This window comes from Nilaparvata lugens, chromosome 2, assembly GCF_014356525.2.
Source record: "Nilaparvata lugens isolate BPH chromosome 2, ASM1435652v1, whole genome shotgun sequence".
Classification (NCBI taxonomy): Eukaryota; Metazoa; Arthropoda; class Insecta; order Hemiptera; family Delphacidae; genus Nilaparvata; species Nilaparvata lugens.
Window position 1 is genome coordinate 25799020 of NC_052505.1, and position 19125 is coordinate 25818144.

The 19125-nt window shown below is 33.3% G+C and overlaps 1 protein-coding gene and 1 long non-coding RNA gene across 5 annotated transcripts in view; one reads left to right on the forward strand and one right to left on the reverse strand.

Moving 5' to 3' along the window:
- The window catches only part of LOC111046367, a 35577-nt gene extending 17962 nt beyond the window's left edge, over positions 1-17615 (reverse strand). The window contains exon 1 of one of the 4 annotated variants that reach the window (XM_039420894.1): positions 17528-17615. The gene's annotated coding sequence lies outside the window, so the exon portion shown is untranslated. Of the gene's footprint in view, positions 1-6941; positions 7104-17527 lie in introns of those variants that run through there. The other 3 variants (XM_022331890.2, XM_022331891.2, XM_022331889.2) reach the window with 3 other exon arrangements.
- On the forward strand, positions 933-12149 carry LOC111046369. Its single transcript, XR_002605771.2, has 3 exons — positions 933-2164; positions 4734-4847; positions 11618-12149. It is a non-coding gene; the product is annotated as an uncharacterized LOC111046369 (long non-coding RNA).
- Positions 17616-19125: the final 1510 nt, after the last annotated feature.

The following is a 19125-nucleotide window of genomic DNA, read 5'->3' on the forward strand; positions in this document are numbered from 1 at the left end:
TATTAAAATTTAATAGCCCTGATAATATACTGTTGCCATCCAGACACTTGGCACTATTTGACAAGAAGAACCAAGGAGAAGAAAGCAAATTAGTTTCCAATAGAATCTCATTCCCTTTGGAGACCTTGAGTATAGAAGATTCTAGACTTTACAGATGAACCACTGCAGATTATAATGAACGAATGATTAAATGTCTAGGACATAATTAATTACCTGACTCTATTCTATTATTATTCAATGGAGATAATTCTAGATAAATAATTGATAGATGTTCAACTATAGATTTCGAGGAATTTTGTAGATTCCAAACTATAATTATTATTCTAGGTGTGGATAGAGGGACTCTCTAGATGATTTTAATGATTTTTGAATGATAAATAGATCGAAGGTTCTATACTATTATATTACTAGTGAACCTTCTGAGATGAAGAACTCACTCATGTGCCTACTATCATTCTGATTTGGAATACTCAGCTCGTAGGCTCTCTCGAAAGATTTTGAAGAACCTGAAAACAATGCTTTGAAGGAATTTCGCTACCTACTGGAATTTATCTTTTAGCCATGAATGGGATATTTATTAATTTGCCAGCTAAAGAACAAATCGAAAGAAGTCTGCAACTGGGAAAAATGTATAATTTAGCAAAACATGAAGTCAAAAAAAACCACTCGAATTAGATAGAACACAGCATCCAGAATATTCTAGAAAAGAAAAAGAAAGTGTGATCTTGTATTTGGGCAGTGCAGCAGAGAAGAAACTGCAGTGCACGGTCACGGCAAAGCAACAGGTTTCCGAGCAACAGAGAAGGTCAAGGCTGTCCCAGCTCTCTTCAACACGTGCGTATCCAGATGAGCATCCTACGAATAGCGGAGCGTTGTTAGTTGCTAATGATATCTTCCGTCAGCCTTTGCATACTACAATACCATGTTTACAATATTATTCTGCACTAATGGAATAATGCATGAGTGGCGACCGCATATATAAAACTTGGCGAGCCGGTTTCAGGCCGCTCATTTGACCATCGGATAGTTGGCTTGGCTTTAGGAAGCAAAACTCGCAGCATTCCTGGTCAGACTGTTGACCGGCAAAGTGTTCTGTTCTGCTCCTTTCGGCTAGGCGATCTTTCGAAAATGTATCCGAATCCGTTCGACCGCAAACACAGTTCGATTCGCCAGTTCATCGATAAGTTGATTTCTCCCGATTCGTACAACAAACGGAAAACGACAACCTCCAAAGCCACGAGTCCTTATCAGTCGTACCCTGATAATGCCTGGAGAAAACAACACCAGACCACGTTATCGGTTGCTGCAAAGTGATGCCACTCCACCGGACCACGTGCAGCAAAGTGACAATATTTGATGGGTATCAGAAAAGTTGAAGTGATAATAGCTCAACCTTATCACTCACTGTTCCAGTAGTTTTTATCAGTTTCTACGAAGTGATAATAGCTTAACCTTATCACTTACTTCCAAGTTACTATGCTCTAGTTGTTATCATTATTCGCGAAGTGATGTGACAAAACAATCACTTGCTGCAATGTGACATTCATCCAGTTGTTATCAGTTAACGTAAAGTTTTAGATGATAGCTCCACCTTATCACCTGCTGTAAAGTGACTATGTTCAGTTGTCATCAGTATCCGCGGAGAGATAAAATTTCCATCTTATCACTAAACAACAAGTGATAATGCTGCAGTTACTATTAATAATGAAAAATTAATAAGATCTTCATACACATCGCTTGTCACAAAATGATGATATCCAGTTTGATTATCATGAGCCTCAAAGTGATAATGATATCTTGAAATCATGTCTTGCTACGTAGTGACAATGTCAAGTTTCTATCAGCAACCTCAAAGTGATATAATCATCATCCATTCCCATCTCTAGATGCTAAGTGATGCTATTATCTAGTGAGCGACATGGTTGTTGTATCTAGATAGAGACTGGACTACTTGTTGTAGATGTTATAACACAACAGACTGCGACGTATTATTGATTGGATTTTAAAAATCCCGCCTATTTTTCAGTTTTTGAAAGTATTAATATTATCGCTCAATATTTGAGTAACTCTATGTCAACCACGTGAATTGATCTTCAACGTAGCCATCAACTGAGACTGTCAAATTCTACGATAAAATACTTGGATCTAACAAAAAATTATTCAGGTGAGTTAGCAATCAATACCTTTGTTAAAATCACATTGTTGTAATTAAGATAACTTATCCATTATTTATGACAACATACAAGACGAGTTTGCGTAGTGCATCCGAAGCTTTTATCATTTTCAGTTGTGCAATGTTAAAATTATATTGAACTATATTGGAAAATATAGTACTGGGACAATAGACTACTATTATCCACTAATGTTAGCTCACTACAATGAGTAATTAGTAGGAGTAGGTAATAGTAAGTTATTAAGTAATAGTAGCATATAATGCATAAACAAAATGTACAATATTATCCGGCATAATTCAATATTTTCCCTATCTATTGGACAGAAATTCCTCATTCTTGATCATTACTAGTAGTTCTGTGAACAGTAGATCTCACGCAGTATTCTCATCCACAAGTACCAGATGTCAACTGTTTTAAATGTTAACAAACTCAGTTCACGTTTGAATTTGTATTTCATATGATATAATTCATCCAGTTCCGTGATGATCTTTCTATCTGATGGAAATTAATTTTTTAGAATCAAAAATTATAATTTCTACAGCATTTGTTCATTCGTTTAGTTTTATTCACCTATTGAATTAGTTTTTTCGAATGTGAGAATATTGATACTGATGGGCACGCATAATAATACCATGACTGCAAAACAAAATATTGAAACCAAAGACCTTAAAGCTGCGATTAGACCAAATTTATTAAAAAAATGTTAATAACTCAATCCTTTTAGATAAGATCGAACATAACTTATCATACACATGATAAACATATGTGTTTGTCAAACTTCAATCTAATAGAATCTATAAGGATTAAGTTATAACCATTTTGTTAATAACTTTGGTATAAACCCAGCTTAAATATGCATAAATCTTTAATGTATTTGATTGAAACTATAGACCTTATACAAATACAGTAATAGACTGGCTTCTCCACACATCTGTGTAATCACTTGTCAGCTGATTTATGATGAAAATAATTCTATAGACTGATTTTCACTCTAATTTTGGCGCATGAAGGAAGCTCCTTTTTCCTTTTATATTATCCTTGAAATGCAAAATTCCCAAAAAACCTTGTATATACGTCGACGCGCAATTTAAAAAGGAACATACCTGTCAAATTTCATGAAAATCTATTACCGCCTTTCCCGGAAATGCGCAACACATAAATATATAAACATAATTATAAACATTTAAACATTTAAACATTTAGAGAAATGCCAAACCGTCGACTTGAATCTTAGACCTCACTTCGTTCGGTCAATAATTCATATTTGGAGAATAAATCTATTGTACAGTATGTGCATGGTTCATCGTGATACAATACACTAAACGGCAATACGCCTGTATCTCTGGTTGCCTATGCGATCCCTTGCAAGCTTGAATGTCACTCCAGGAAGGAATCTAAGTAGATTAATTCTTATTGACCTTGTGGTAAGAAATCCGACATCTCGGCTACAGGAAGGTAATGCATGTGGTATTTTCTTTCCCTACCTGACAGGGTGTATAGTTTTAGATCATAACTGTGAAAATAATTTAGTGTGAGAGGTATATGAATAAGAATGTGGAGGTATAATCAGTGATTATTCAAGAAAAAATATGTAAAGTATAGGGGAGTATGAATAAGTATAAATTATCACTGGAATGTGGAAGTATAAATGAGGTGGAGTATATAAAGCCATGGTGAGAGAGTAATAAAGTAAATAAGCCTGCACTTGTAAGAAACATATCAATTACCAGGACAGATTCAAATAGTTCATAGATAGGCTATTGTATTCAAAAAAGTGAAACAAAGAATAGATTTCTTGAACTTACTTGAAGGATTTTTCTGTAAACAGTATAAATATCTAAAGTTCGGGTGACGTAATAAATAACTGATATAGAAAAAGAACAGTTACTTCCATTAACTAGCAAAGGATTGATGTTACATAGTCTACTCTTATCATAATGTACGTGATCTCTCCAAGGACGTGTTTCGACAAGTTTGATCTTTGATGTGGCATTGAACATGAAACATTTTTTGATGATTTGATATATTTAAATTTTTGTATGTAATTGCAGGTTTATATAATTATTATAGTTGAATGAATAAAGTTTAGCTTTGGATATTGTAGATATGACAATCCTTCACCAATAGATCAAATGTGTTTCATCATCAATAAAATTTCACTATATAACAATGTGGAACAAACAATATATATTTGGTAAAATGGAAGTAGAGTTATATACGATTTGAATGTCAGTGGTATGGATGAAACGAATAGTGTCAAATTCCACATGCATTTGTAGCATCGTGATATAAACTAAGAGTTCTGTTTCTGATGGTCTCAATTTACATGTAACGGTAATCCTCGAAAATCCAATATAATCCTTCCTCATCACAACTCTAATATCTACCGATGAACTCTATATTCTCAAACTAATGATACCCAAGCAAAGTCATTAACAAATTCATCTTCTGTGCATACAATTGTATCCTTATTTATTCACTTTGAACTACAGAAGATTTTATTTTGGATTTGAATCCTCCTTGACCAATTCCTAATAAATTGGTTTTATATTTTTCCAGACTGATGCCGTCTTAACATCATGGATCTTCGATCACCTATTACAGCAATGTTCACATTCAAAATAGAGGTTCATGGACGATTCCTCAAACCAAACTCCAATGCTCTACTTTGAGGTGAGAATAATATCATTAAATTCATTTCTCCTCTCTTTTTCTTCTTCTTCTTCTTCTTCCTCTTCTTGTTCTTCTTCTTTTTCTTCTCCTTCTCCTCCTTCTTATTCTTCTTGCAATTGAAATTAATGATTTCTGAAAGTATGCTATTTCAATATCTAGATTAGCCTGATGTTTGAAACTCCATGGAATGGTATCGTTATGATTGATCACTGATAAAAATTGAATAGATATTGGAATCCACAATCAATCATTCGACTAATAAGCTCAAACTAGTCTAATAATGCACATATTAATCCAGGAACATGGGTAACTTGACTTCTCTTAGTGCAATACTCAGTACTGCTTCTTTAACGAACATGGATAAGGATAATACATGGAAGCCTGGATTTAGCTTTCAGCTTTGAATCAGTTTCACGGAAAATTTGGTTGTGGAACTCAAAGCTAGTCACATCCATTCATCATTATCCATCATTCTATAGTGAGATTCATTCATAATGTCATGTCAGTATTTCTCAGATTGAATGAGTAGACTGAATAGATTTTACGAATATAATGCTCCCAATCAACCAATCCTCATAGTTTCAATTGAATCTTCACTGTTCAATAATACCATAGGGAGAAAAATACTACTATTATATTATTCGTTTACCTATGATAATACCATCATTTATACACATCCTTCTCATTTAAATTATAGTTATGTAGGTGGAATTTGATTTAGGTAATGGGATTTCAAACTTTCTGATTCTTCATAACAATACTGACTTGTTTTGAATAATATATTCTATTGAGTTGGAATGCATACATTACCGAAAAACATTTTCAGTATGGGACTCAAGGTGGGTGTACAAAACTGTATCAGAATAATTTATTGGGGTACATCAATGAAGAGATCGAAAAATAACCTAATAACTCAGAATGAATAAATTTCAAAGTAAATTAGTAGGTATAGAGCTCCAAAATCGAACATTTATCTCAAATTGAAAAGTTTCAAAATAAATAACAGTACTACATTATTAGTACTATTTCTATACGGATAGCATTTGAGGTCATAAATAATTCAGTTCATGTCAAAATATATAGGAGGTCTGCTGATTGCAAGATATTTCTCCTTGTTTGTAACACATGAAGGCTAGGTGCAAACAAATTTCAATGTCACTCTCTGAACTTAACAATCTTTCAAATCACAAAACAAATCTGATTCAAATGAGCAGACTTTGTTATGATTTGTAAGCTTATGATTTGAAAATTAGTTTTGTGTAGGCTAAGACATCATAAAACATTTTCAACCGTAGAGTACCGTTACGTTGGAGTTCCTCCAAGTTGTTATTGGGAGCACCAGCACAATATATTATACTAAAAAAACACTATAAAAATGTTTTTCAAATGGATCCTTGGTATTTTATTAGAATTGTCTCTACAATATCATGACTCCACTAGTCTATTAATGTTGAATCTGATCTTTTTTAAAAATATTATTCGAATTATTAACAAGTCTATAATTTTAACAAAAATAATAGTCATCTTGTTCAGATAATATACCACAAAACTTCATTAACTGCATGGAGTTGAACTTCATTAACTGCACAAACCACAAAACTTCATCAACTGCATATGAATCAATCCAATTCTCATGAACAAATTACTCATGGCATGAAGTTATTTGACTATAAATCTGCATACGTTCATTTGAGTTTCAGTAGGTTAACCATAGGGACAATTCTAATCAAAGATCAGACACTAAGCATCTAAAATAATAATTATTGTTGAAGCTTCAATATTGTTTTCTACAATAATTATAGGCAGAAAGAAGAGAGCAAATAATGTATCTTTGTTGTATCCAGTCTCTCCTTCATTTTCATTTGAAGGAGATTGGATAACATTGAGAAATCGTTCCCAATATTTAATTTGACTGTCGATCTGGAATCACAAATAGCTATTATAGTGGATAGAACCAACTAAAAACCGTTGATATATCAAACATATCATTCTCTATGACAGCCAATCCAACAGAGAGATATTGTTGTAGATCCGCTTCAGTTTCATTGACAAATTATTTATAATTTGGATAAAGTTATATCATTGTTGGAATACCTGTATAGTAGTTCCCCTCAAGCTTTCATTGACGAATCACCAATAATTACTAGATTTGCCAGATAGGCTGACAGAAATCATTCGTAGATTCGTAGAACATTACTTACTATTCAACTTCTCAATAGACGAAATACGAATAGTGCTACAACCTACGTCAAGAACAGGTTCCTATTGTGGTTTCACAGAACAGATGTTGTGCCTGTGAGGTAGCAATGATTAATGTACGTCACATAACTCTGTTATTGTTGATGATCATGAATTATTATTGTTGATGTGTTGCGACGACCCGTTTCAAGGGCCCTTGCGTAAGAGCGGTTTAATTTGCAAAACTTTAGGACAAACAGAATTTAAGTACCTAATAGTTCGTGTTTTTTTATACCCTCAACGCAGGAAAACCCGCTAAGTGATCTTTTAATTTCGGTTGAGACTATTGAAAAACCTGATGTGTTACGTAATGTGAACCTCACACCATTAATATTGATCTCGCATAGGTCCTAGTCTTGATTGGCATATACGTCAAAGATTGATCCTAGATTTGTGATGAACGATGAGATTGCATAATAAGTGATCCAGAATTTGGAGAAAAAAAAATCAGTAAAACCTTTGAACAAAATGTATGTGGAACTCCCCACAAGTTGATTTCAATTTACTTATAGCTAAGGATGTCTTTTTTCTACACATCTCTTTATCACATAACTACCACTCTTCTCTATACACACATGCTATAGCTTACATGTTGTCGGTTCAACTAAGGAGATTAAGTGGAGGCTATGTTATATATTAGTTTGGATCTCAGACAGTTTACCATCCATCTACTTAAATCTATATCACTTTCAAAATCATTACCTTTTTTAACAGAAATATAACACACTAAAATATATAAATCCAATACTTTTACTATTGAATACAAAACAAAAATTCCATTCAAAAACCATTCTGAACTTTACACAGATAGCTGAAAGGTGCCATTGAGTTGTATCCATTAACGTCGAAAAGTAAGTTTCAGACAATGATTGAAAAACTACACTTGAACAGTTGAGAAAACAATGAGTTAAGGAAGTATATGAGTAATGTATTATTGATTATATACCCAATCAATCTAACAATATATATCGTGAATGAAAATATAAATTGAAATATTGTAGTTGTAAAGACTTATATCAACACTCAACCAACACTAAGTTGAGAGATTTTGAACAGACAGATCACCTCTGATGGATGTTTAATTCTATTGCAAATCAATTAGTCTTCCTTACGACAAATTGCAGATGAAGATTTCTATTCTATCCCATTACAAAGATCATAAAATATCTAATGAATGCCATAAAGAGTTATGAAGTTTATTTGGCAGCAGATTTAGGGATAATCGGATGTGAGGAGAGTTTATTGGATTCTTAATTTCACATAATAGTCATCATTAGAGTGAGAATTTCAAACAATCAATTATGAATTTTTCCAATATTGATATCATTCATACATCTCGATGATCACGTGTATAATAAAACCACGGTAAAGTCTGTCGAGAATGATTATTCTAAAGTAACAGATCACATAATTCTGAATAACTGGTATCATAGATTTGTAAACAAATATGAACGCAAGGTCGCGATTAGATAAGATCAGTAAACAACATAAACACTTTTATTTGAGGCCTAGATACCGCGAGATTATCAGAGCATGTTTATCATGAATTAATACTGATCATAAATTAGTTATTAATAAAGGAATAGAGAATTACTCTTCTGAATAATAATGAATGTATTTTAGTTCATGGATTAGGCCTAGGCTGAATAATGGATTTATGACAAGTACTCAACAAACCTGGGCTTGCAATTCTAGCAACGATTGAACAGAGCAATCAGTTGGCTTGATAATTTTTATAGTTAAAGAGGATTCTCCACCCAATAAAATGTGTTTCCCATAATAATTTTCTCCTATATACTAATTGTTGAATCATATTCAGTGAAATATTACAACTTCAAAAATACTTTAACCACTGTGATTTTCCATTTCGTACTTACAGATTGTATTCTATCCACTGATAGATATCAGAGCTATTTCTTGACATAGGCCAATTCTCTCATCTCACAAAGTCTTCAAATATTCTTCTAATCCTGAATCCTCTTTCTCGTTAAGGCATCATGACGATGTTCTTGTTGATTGCCTCGTTTTTTCACAGAAAGTTGTTGGAGTGTATATTTCTACATTTCTATAGTATCATTTCTTGCCCTCCTCTCGTTTCTCCTTCACCTTCTCAATCATCTTCTTCTTTTTTAGCTTTATCTCTTCTTATCTCATTCCTTTGACTGAGTATCATCCTTGATATACATATATATTTGATTATTGCTCATATCAAAACAATCATGGAATAAATCCACTTACAAACTTTCAATCAACTTAGGTCATTGTCATCACATCAAATTGAATTTTCAAATCTCAACAATATAGCATGTATTGTGTATTTAATGTTGATTTGAACCTGATGATTGTAATGCTATCACAAATGAAGGCTGGTTATAATCATCATATACATCCTCATACAGCATTATTTAACACTCTATTATTCGCGCTTAAACATTTCTCATCTCTCCGAGAATAACATTACATTACAGCCTATTCTCATACTGTACAGTTGGCTCATTTTATATGCATGTCACATGTCAAATTGACATGGTCCGATATTCTGTACCACACTACTAATAAGTGTCCAGAGCTTCATGTTTCAATAATACGAAATGGCATTTTCCCTAGGGTACTATAGTTATGTTATATTAAGTGCTGTTAAATAGCCAGTGCTGTACGAAAGTTATGTTTTGATACGGAATGAGGAAATATAATAACCAGTGCCCCAACGCTCAAATTGCCAGAACCCCGACAATATCGAGAATACCTTCAAATGGACAATACTCTACGTTAGGATTATGCTTTGAAATGCATGCAATAGGCTAGCGGTTGACAATAGTTGTTATGCCTCCACAGAAAATTGTCAAATTGATGTCAATTGTCCTAGGTCAATGGAGAGAAGTGGATGGCCGACAATTGTTCATTAATTCAATCACGAGCGCGGAAGAAGTCAATTGCCTAAATTTGCTCATGGCGCATGCGCGTAACTTGAACGCTGATAACCCGGCGACCCAGCCTGATAAAGAGGGTCCAATACAGAGTTAATCAACTATGAAGATGTTACTGTATTAATGAATGGAGCCAGTGAATGTTGCTAATAGAGTCGACCAGGCTTATGCTCTTGCATAATAGGCGCTCTTCATTGAATGTTCAATTTTGTGGCATGTACTCCACTTCACTGATTAGCCAAATGGAGCGACTGTTATCGGATTTTCCTCTTACAATCTTGATATGTCATTTTGATTGAAGTTCGGTCTGATTAAAAGAGATAAATTGATGTGATTCATAGTTTGCTCACACAACTCTCAATTCGAACTGTCATCTTGATGAAATTTTAAACTAATTATATCAGTACTAGAAAAAATGTTGAAGAGGATCATAAATAGACTAATAAATTTCACGGTCATCTAGACATCCAATCAAAGGTTAGATTGTTGAATGAACGGTCATGAACTCACGTAACAGAATCACATATGAAATGCAGCTATAATTTCAACATTATTCCAAATACTTCACTAATACCAAACGGTATTGCTACTACAAGTATTTCACCAAAAACAAAATTCAATGCGATACTACTGTAGCAGTTGAATAGTTTAGATGGAAGGATTCTTATTCTAGAAGAGAGCTTGCAACACAAACAGAATTTGGGAGTAAGGACCATTATAAGAAAGTGGAATGACTTGATTAGAGTTGCCACCAAGCAAACATTCATAATTTATCCAGCTTTAATTAGGTTAACGAGCACAAAAGTTTGAAGCTTGCACCAGTTTCTTCAACTTTTTTGAAACTTTGTTGTACTCACTGGAGGTCAACTTTGACCTTCAACAAAGAAGAGAACGGCATCACTTTTGCAGTCAATTATTAGAATTTGTGATTATGGGAAAAATCGGACGAAATTATGTGTATCTCTAAGAAGATTCCAAAGCAGTGTTGTATAGTTGTCAGTTTGGAGCTTTGAGTTTTGAAAATAGCACTGATGAAGACATGAAGTTCAAATTTATTAACGAAGTTCACAAACTTTGCTAAAATTCTATTGTTATATAATACAGTGCTATTTTTGTAACAAGATAGGTTCCGGGAGTAAACTCAGAAGGGGGAAGCCTCAGTGAAAAATTTCCAGATTCAGTTTAAAAATTGTATTTTGGAGCTAAATGGGAGCAAGGTCATGATTGAAAGACTTGAAAATTCCGAAGAGACTGATCAAAATTTTTTTTTGCCTCGAGAGGTAGCCAGCCATACGGCGTACGGCGCATACCGTTACAGAAACATTACCGGTTATAAAGTACTGGTTACCATATCGTATAATTATAAAGGAAGGAATTGGCTTATGCATGTTCGGAATACGCATGTGTGACGCATCATCACGTCAAAACTACTGAACTGAATGAATTCTAAATTGAAAAACTTAATGAACTTGACTGATTTAAACCACCGAATAGAAACGTTTTTGAATGGGCTCAATGAATTCTGTATTGAAAAACTAAATGGGCTTGTGCTACAATATTATTATTCAAACAAAGCTCTATATTGTTTCATCTTATTTGTTGCAGGTTCTGACTCAGTTCCATGGTCCAAAAAGCTTCTTTGAGCTCCAAACAGCTGTTCTTCCATGAGAGAAGTGATAACCTTCGTCAGTCACACATCAAATTCAATGTAGGTTCACTTCTTCTACGGCGTCACATAGGACCTATTGTTTGTAACCAATTCTGCTAATTAGATAAATCATGACTGAAGAAGGTCCTATTTCTATTCTATTTATACAATGTACTTAGAATGCATTCTTTGTACTTTTTATCTATTCATGATCGTTAGTCAATCAGATGACACAGTGAATTCTAAATGTTCATATTATCATTTCAATTCATTCACGTAAATTCTTTCTTTTGGAATGTCTGATCCATGTTATGTGCCATATTAAGTTAAGCCGATGCTTTTATTTATTGAATCATCAATTTTTATTGTCGACAGTAATATTGTACGTGAACATTTTATTCCTCAAATAGATTAATATCAATGTATTTAAATATTGAGAATAAGAAAGTACACATATTTATAATACACAGTCTCAACTCCTTTCATATCCAAAAACATCGTTAATTCAAAAATGGTTCCTATTTGAAAAGTTAGTTTTTAAAGCTGTTGATTGTAATTGTGTAGCTATACAATTGTTGAAACATATTTAAGCAATATATTCTTTGATTATTACTGCTTTTGTTGGTAATGTAATTCATGTACGTTACTGCTAAACTCAACAATAAATAATAACTGAATTCGAGAGTTATAATATAGCCTATACTCCATTCTTCCATCATTGGAACTCAATTTACAAAATAGGAAACAGAAAACAAAGGGACTGTCATTGATCTTAAATGAGCTCGCATTCATACACACCGCATTGAAAAGATCAATCCAATATGAAATGAAGCTTGGAATAATAAGATAGATAGTGCTTCATAGTATTTCCTAGCTTTTGTTAATCCACTACATGAATATCATGTTTCTCCTAGAATTATTATTCAGGAAATCAGAAGACTTGTGTTTGTGCCAAAAATATTTATCAAAGATCATAAACAAGACTGCATGTTGTAAAATAATATCTAGTTTTAGACATATTCAGTTGAAAACTTCCCAGTATTATTCATTCAATCATCATTCATGATTCATCACATAGCCTAATACTTGTAGCTTCGGTAGTACAAATATTATGTTAGTATACTGTACTGTGGTAAATTATATAGGTTTTTAAATAATATTAAGTAATATTTTTGAATGTACAACATCATACTTGCTTAGATGAATAATAATTTATTTAACTTATACGTTATTGTAATCAAATAGATATCTCAATGAAGTTGACCTCAAATAAAGTTGTTTTGAAAATAATAAATCTGTATACTGCTTCTCATTTTCCCTCCTAAATTCCTTGCTCACCAATATGATAATATGAAAACTACACTGCTGCACATCTGGATACAAATTGTCAATGAGATGAATATCAATAGATTCACTTCTACAATAAAATCATCAGTCTCATCTTACAGGTGTGCATTTTTCATTATAATAAATTATCTAACATTCGATCTACGTTCTCGTAGAGTAATACTGTTAACGAGTAGCTAGTAACGAGTACTAGTAACGAGTAAATATCTAACAATATAATAATAAATAATAAATTATCTAACATTCGATCTACGTTCTCGTAGAGTAATACTGTTAACGAGTAGCTAGTAACTAGTACTAGTAACGAGTAAATTATCTAACAATATAATAATAAATATTAAATAATAATAAATTATCTAACATTCGATCTACGTTCTCGTAGAGTAATACTGTTAACGAGTACCTAGTAACTGTTAACGTGTAGCTAGTAACTAGTACTAGCAACGAGTAGTAACAGTAATCAATACTGTTAACGAGTAGGCTACCTCACTTTCAATAGAGAATCATTTAGGCTACATAACAAGGCTACAAAAGTTTAGTTTCACTATTTCTGATCGACATAATAGGATATGTCATGAATTCTTTACTCATTCACTGATTTTCTTTAATCTTTTTTATTTTCTTTGTATGAATTTTGTACGAATGTGTGCCATTATAATTGATTCCGTATTACATTTTAGCATTGAGCATTACCTTCTCCATAATATATTGGTTGAAAATAAAATTCTAAATGATTAATGCATGTGAATTAGTGGAGGATATCACCAGGGTTAACTCGTGTTTTCTAACATGCAGTGATAATATTACAATTTTGCATCAAAATATTCGTAGTCTGAACAGAAACTTTGATTCCTTTTTACTGTACATAAACTGTTGGAAAGTGAAGCCTGATATAATTGTCCTCTCAGAAACATGGTTCCAACCGATAAATGATGCGAACCCTTATATTATTGATGGATATGATAATTACTCCACTGGCAGTGATATAAGTAGAGCATCAGGTATCATGATATTTGTTTCGTCTAGCAGAGGTTTTGCTTGTTCGCGAGATGAATCACGGATTGATGGAGCCGATTCTATTTTACTCACTCTGAAAAAATCCAACTTCAAATTTAGATTATTGAGTTTGTACGGATGGCACTCTGTTGGATTAGATGTTTTCCTGAATAGTTTGAGCCATTTTCTGGAGAATCTAGGATATGAAGGTGACTCAATGATTCTTGGAGACATTAACATTAATATAAATGACTTGAGTAGTGCTGGGGCTTTTGATTACATGGAAATCATGCATTTCAATGGCTACCAATCACTGATAGATGTAGATACTCGTGTAACAAACCTTAGCTCAAGCTGCATTGATCACATCTTTTATAAATCCAAGTTTAACAGGAAAATAATTCAGAGTGCAGTCATTGAATCGCTGATTACTGATCATAGAGCTATATCGGCTTCATTGTCTGTGTCTGGAGACCGGACCGGTCATGCTACTCCCATAGTTAAAGATATCATCGACGTCAAAAAATTGACGGACTTGTTGATGGAGCATAATTGGTGTGACTTATATGCTTGCGACAGTGTTGATGATAAGTTTTCTGTGTTCATGGATGGACTGCTGGCGTATATAAAGCAGTGCACTCGTTCAAGCCAGAGGCTTGTCAAAAATGTTAAGCGTCTAAAACCGTGGATGACAGATGGGCTCTGCCTCGCAATTAATCATAGAGATAAACTCTATAAAGCGCATAGAAAATCTCCCCAAAATGAGAGATTAAAAGCTAAGTACTTGGCTGCAAAAAATAACATAAATAAATTAATAAAAAATCAAAAGATTAAATTTTATTCCAACTTGAATACCTTTCCTGTAAAAAAACAATGGGAAATTATAAATAATCATTGCAGTAAATCAGTTTCCAAACGAAAGTCGATCCATCTGCATTGTGGAGATAATCTAATAACACATGGAAACGTTCTGGCTAACAATTCAATGAATACTTCATAAATATATCTGATGAAATAGTTTCTTCAATACATGACCCAGATGAATCCATGAGAGAAAATCATGATAGAAAATTTAAAAGTGATTTTATCCAAAATTCTTTTTTCTTAAATCCTATTAGCTATCAAGAACTACTAACTGAAATAAATAAATTGAAAAATGGAGAATCTCCAGGTCCTGATAATATTTCCTCCAGTTTAATAAAATCTATAGCTTATGCTATTGTTCCTGTTCTTTGTCACATTTTTAATGCCAGCTTTTTGAATGGCCATTTCCCATCAAATCTAAAAACAGCCAAGGTAATACCTATTTTTAAGAGTGGATCGAATAGAGAAATTTCAAATTATAGACCCATCTCACTGCTTTCAGTGTTCTCAAAAATTCTAGAGAAACTTTTTAAGAAAAGATTAATGAGCTTTTTCAATAAAGTGAACTATTTTAATAGAAACCAATTTGGATTTCAGGAGGGATTCCAGGACAGGCATTATATAAGTTTATGTCAGATATTTATCACAGCATCAACACACCACATAAAAATAGAACATCTGGTCTATTCTTGGACATCCGAAAGGCTTTCGACACAGTTGAACACAGCACCTTGTTGAATAAGCTTCATGCTGCTGGTGTCCGTGGTGTTACCAACATGTGGTTAAAATCATACTTGATGGATAGAAAGCAGTATGTGTCTATTTCGGGTTGTGATAGTGAGCTGACAACAGTTAATACGGCGTTCCACAAGGATCCGTTTTGGGCCCTATATTGTTTTTAGTCTACATAATGATTTGTTTTCCCACACATTTTTTGGATCAATTACATCTTTTGCCGATGACACAGCCCTAGCGTATTCTGCTAAAAATAAAGAAGAACTGCATGAAATGATGCAGCTGGATTTGTTTGATTTGCGATGCTGGTTCAACTGTAACAAACTAGCACTAAATGCGAGCAAGACTTCCTATATAAACTTTTCATTATCATCACCATTTAGTTTCACTGATCCTGTCAGGTATCATCAGGTCGGTTGCAGATCTGTGAGTTGTGACTGTGAGGTAATTCAACAATCTGACTCTATTAAATATCTTGGGCTAATATTGGATCAAAGTCTAAATTGGGATTTGCATGTGAATAAAGTAAAAGGGTACCTCTTATACTTGGTTAGGACTTTCTATCAACTGCATCAATTCTTCCCTGTAAATATTCTTCGTGTAATGTATTTCTCTTTCTTCAATAGTAGGCTGGAATACGGAATCTCATGTTATGCATCTACCTTCATGTCTCATTTTAAAAATCTTATAGTCCTACAAAAATCAATTGTTAGAATAATGTTTGGAGCTAATAGACGAACGCATACTTTCCCAATATTCAGGTTCTTTGGAATTCTACCTTTCAGATACATGTATGTACTGAAAGTTTTATCTTTGTTTTATAAAATGAGTGGGGATAGGAATCAAATGGGGAATCTTGAACAAAATCAGCAGATAACTAGGCAAACTACAAGGATGCTAATCAGACTCCCCAAACCAAACAGCACCTTCCAGAGATGCTTTTTATTCCTTGGACCTAAATTCTTCAATATTCTCCCAGATGAGATTAGAAAGCTACAGAATCTCAAGAAATTCCTAAAACAAACGAAGAGTTGGCTATGGCTTCATTCACCATTAGAAGTAGAAGACTTATTCAAAGTAGTAAGCTGAGAAACACATGGTGCTAATATCTAATCCATTATTGAATATGAATTTCAGTGTAGTATGGTCTTTTTACTGTAGTTACTTCTGTATCCTTTAAAGTTTAACCTTTGCTCTGAGCTTTGATCTGCAAACACTGTTTTATTTATCGCTGTTATGTCTCATCTTTTATTTTTCATTTTTTCCCCTCTCTTGTCATGAATTATGTTGAAAAAAATTATACTGGTGATTCTTCCACCCATTTTTTCGCAGTTTTAACTACATTTCATAATATAAGTATATTTAAAGAGAGGAAATGCTACAATCAATCAATCAAATTACTTGATGATGGTGATTGAATGTGTGTGTGTGTTTGTGTGTGTGTGTGTAGGCTTTTTTCTCCTCCTATATCCGATTAAACCTCAACTCCTGCTCACGGACAAGTGCTTCATGAAGCACTTTGTGAGCAGTTATTGTTCACATTAATATTATATTATATATTATTATATTATATACTATTACTTACAATCTATTATTAAATTTTAGATGGATTATTGTTGTATTTGTCAAGCTAGACTCTATTTGGTTTCTGTATATGTATTTATGAGTGTGAATAAATTCGAATTTGAAATTTGAAAATTTGAAATTTGATTATATCTTATTGAATCGTCGAGTATTGGCTGAATAGCGAATTAACATGGAGCTCTAGCCTCCTCTCAGATCAGTTGAAGTGAACATAAAAATACTACTATTTCAGTTATTCAGACTGAAATGAATACTTCAACTTGTTAAGGGGAAATCCTGACGGTAAAATTGGATTGAAACTATAAACATGAAAAATGAATATTCTTATCTAGAGTTCTTACCATAATTGGATTACCGGCTATCCCGTTGGTAGGTTTCGTTGCGAAGGATGCACAAAAATTCCAAATTCTAGGATTGTAGAAGTTGCTCGGGTACCGACCGGTAGGCCTACTGCTTCAAGAGAGTGGAAAACTACTTTTATTCGCCCACTGATGGCACTGCGGGAATATTCCACAACTACCAGATTCAGTCATGAATTAATTCGGGGCTAGTAACAAGGCTATATCGCTGAACTCACAAAGTGGTTCGAAATTTCAACGAATAATTTATTGTCCTTCCTAGTATCTTCTTCTTCGATTATACCTTCTTCTTTGATCTAGTCAACCGGTTCCACTGTCGAATTCCAAAGTTGATGTTTTCACCTTCTCTAGTAGTGGTGAAGTTCATTCTCAAGGTACAAGCTCTTCGCTTCTCTAGTGAGAATTTTAGTGGCCATTATTCACTTCTGTTTCTCCTTTTTCTGCTTCAATTCAGGATTTTGAAATGAGAGATCACAGAGAAACCTTGTACTCTCATTTCAAGTCCTTTCTCCTGAATGTAAAACATAATTTGGTGGTTTTTTTTGAGAATACTCTTTTGAAATATTCCATTATTCATTTTTAGGTGAATGGACACAATTCATTCGAAGTAGTATATTGTTACACATGTAAAGAAATAAGACATTGCATTTATTCGAATGCTCATGAATATATATAGTATAATAATGATAACATGAATATCTGAATAATGTTTTATTGAGGAATTAAAATTCATGCAAAATTTCTATTGGAACTTGTTTCATAGAAATTTAAAAGTCATTGATAGTATAGGGAGAAGTTCATCCTAATAAACTGCAAGTTGTTTCCATAATTCACATCCAGTGTGTAGCAGTGTGTGTATTCATCTAGTGTGTAACAGCCTTCATTTTTAATTTAGGACATACTTTGCATGAGAAAAAATTACTATTGTTGTCCTACAGAACTATACTATCAATGACTTTTAAAATTTTATGAAACACTTGACCAAGCTTTGAGTCGAACGGTTTTGGAACATTTTCTAGGCACTTTTTTCCATCAAAACGATAAAACAGTTCCCGAGCAAGTGGAGGTGAAAAGAGGCTGATTTTTTGAATAAATAATCGAAATCAGACTTAAATAAATGTTGTCCAATCACTTTCTCCCAAAATTAAAAATTGATTACTAAACGACACCCGAAAATTCGTGAGCTAGTGTGAGAGGAAACGCTCGTTGTGTTTACATCCTTCTCCTTTTCCTTATTTCTTATATTCTTCAACTTTTCCTCTTTCGTTCTCCTCTTATTCTTTTTCTTTATTCTCTACACTTATCGTTCAGCTTGATTTCTCTTCTTCATTTCTTCTTCTTCTCTTCTTCTTCTTCTTCTTCTTCTTCTTCATCTTCTTGTTCTTCATCAACTTCCTCTCGTTCGTCTTCAACTTCTAGTTCTTCTTCAACTTCTTCTCCTCTTCAACCACGCAGAAAGCGATAGAAAATCGAATTATCCTACAGAGAGATTCACTAGATAATGACAGCATCAGTTGAATTAGGAGTATCATTGCTGATCATAATGGAAGCTGCCAGATGGAAGTAAACGTCACTGCAAT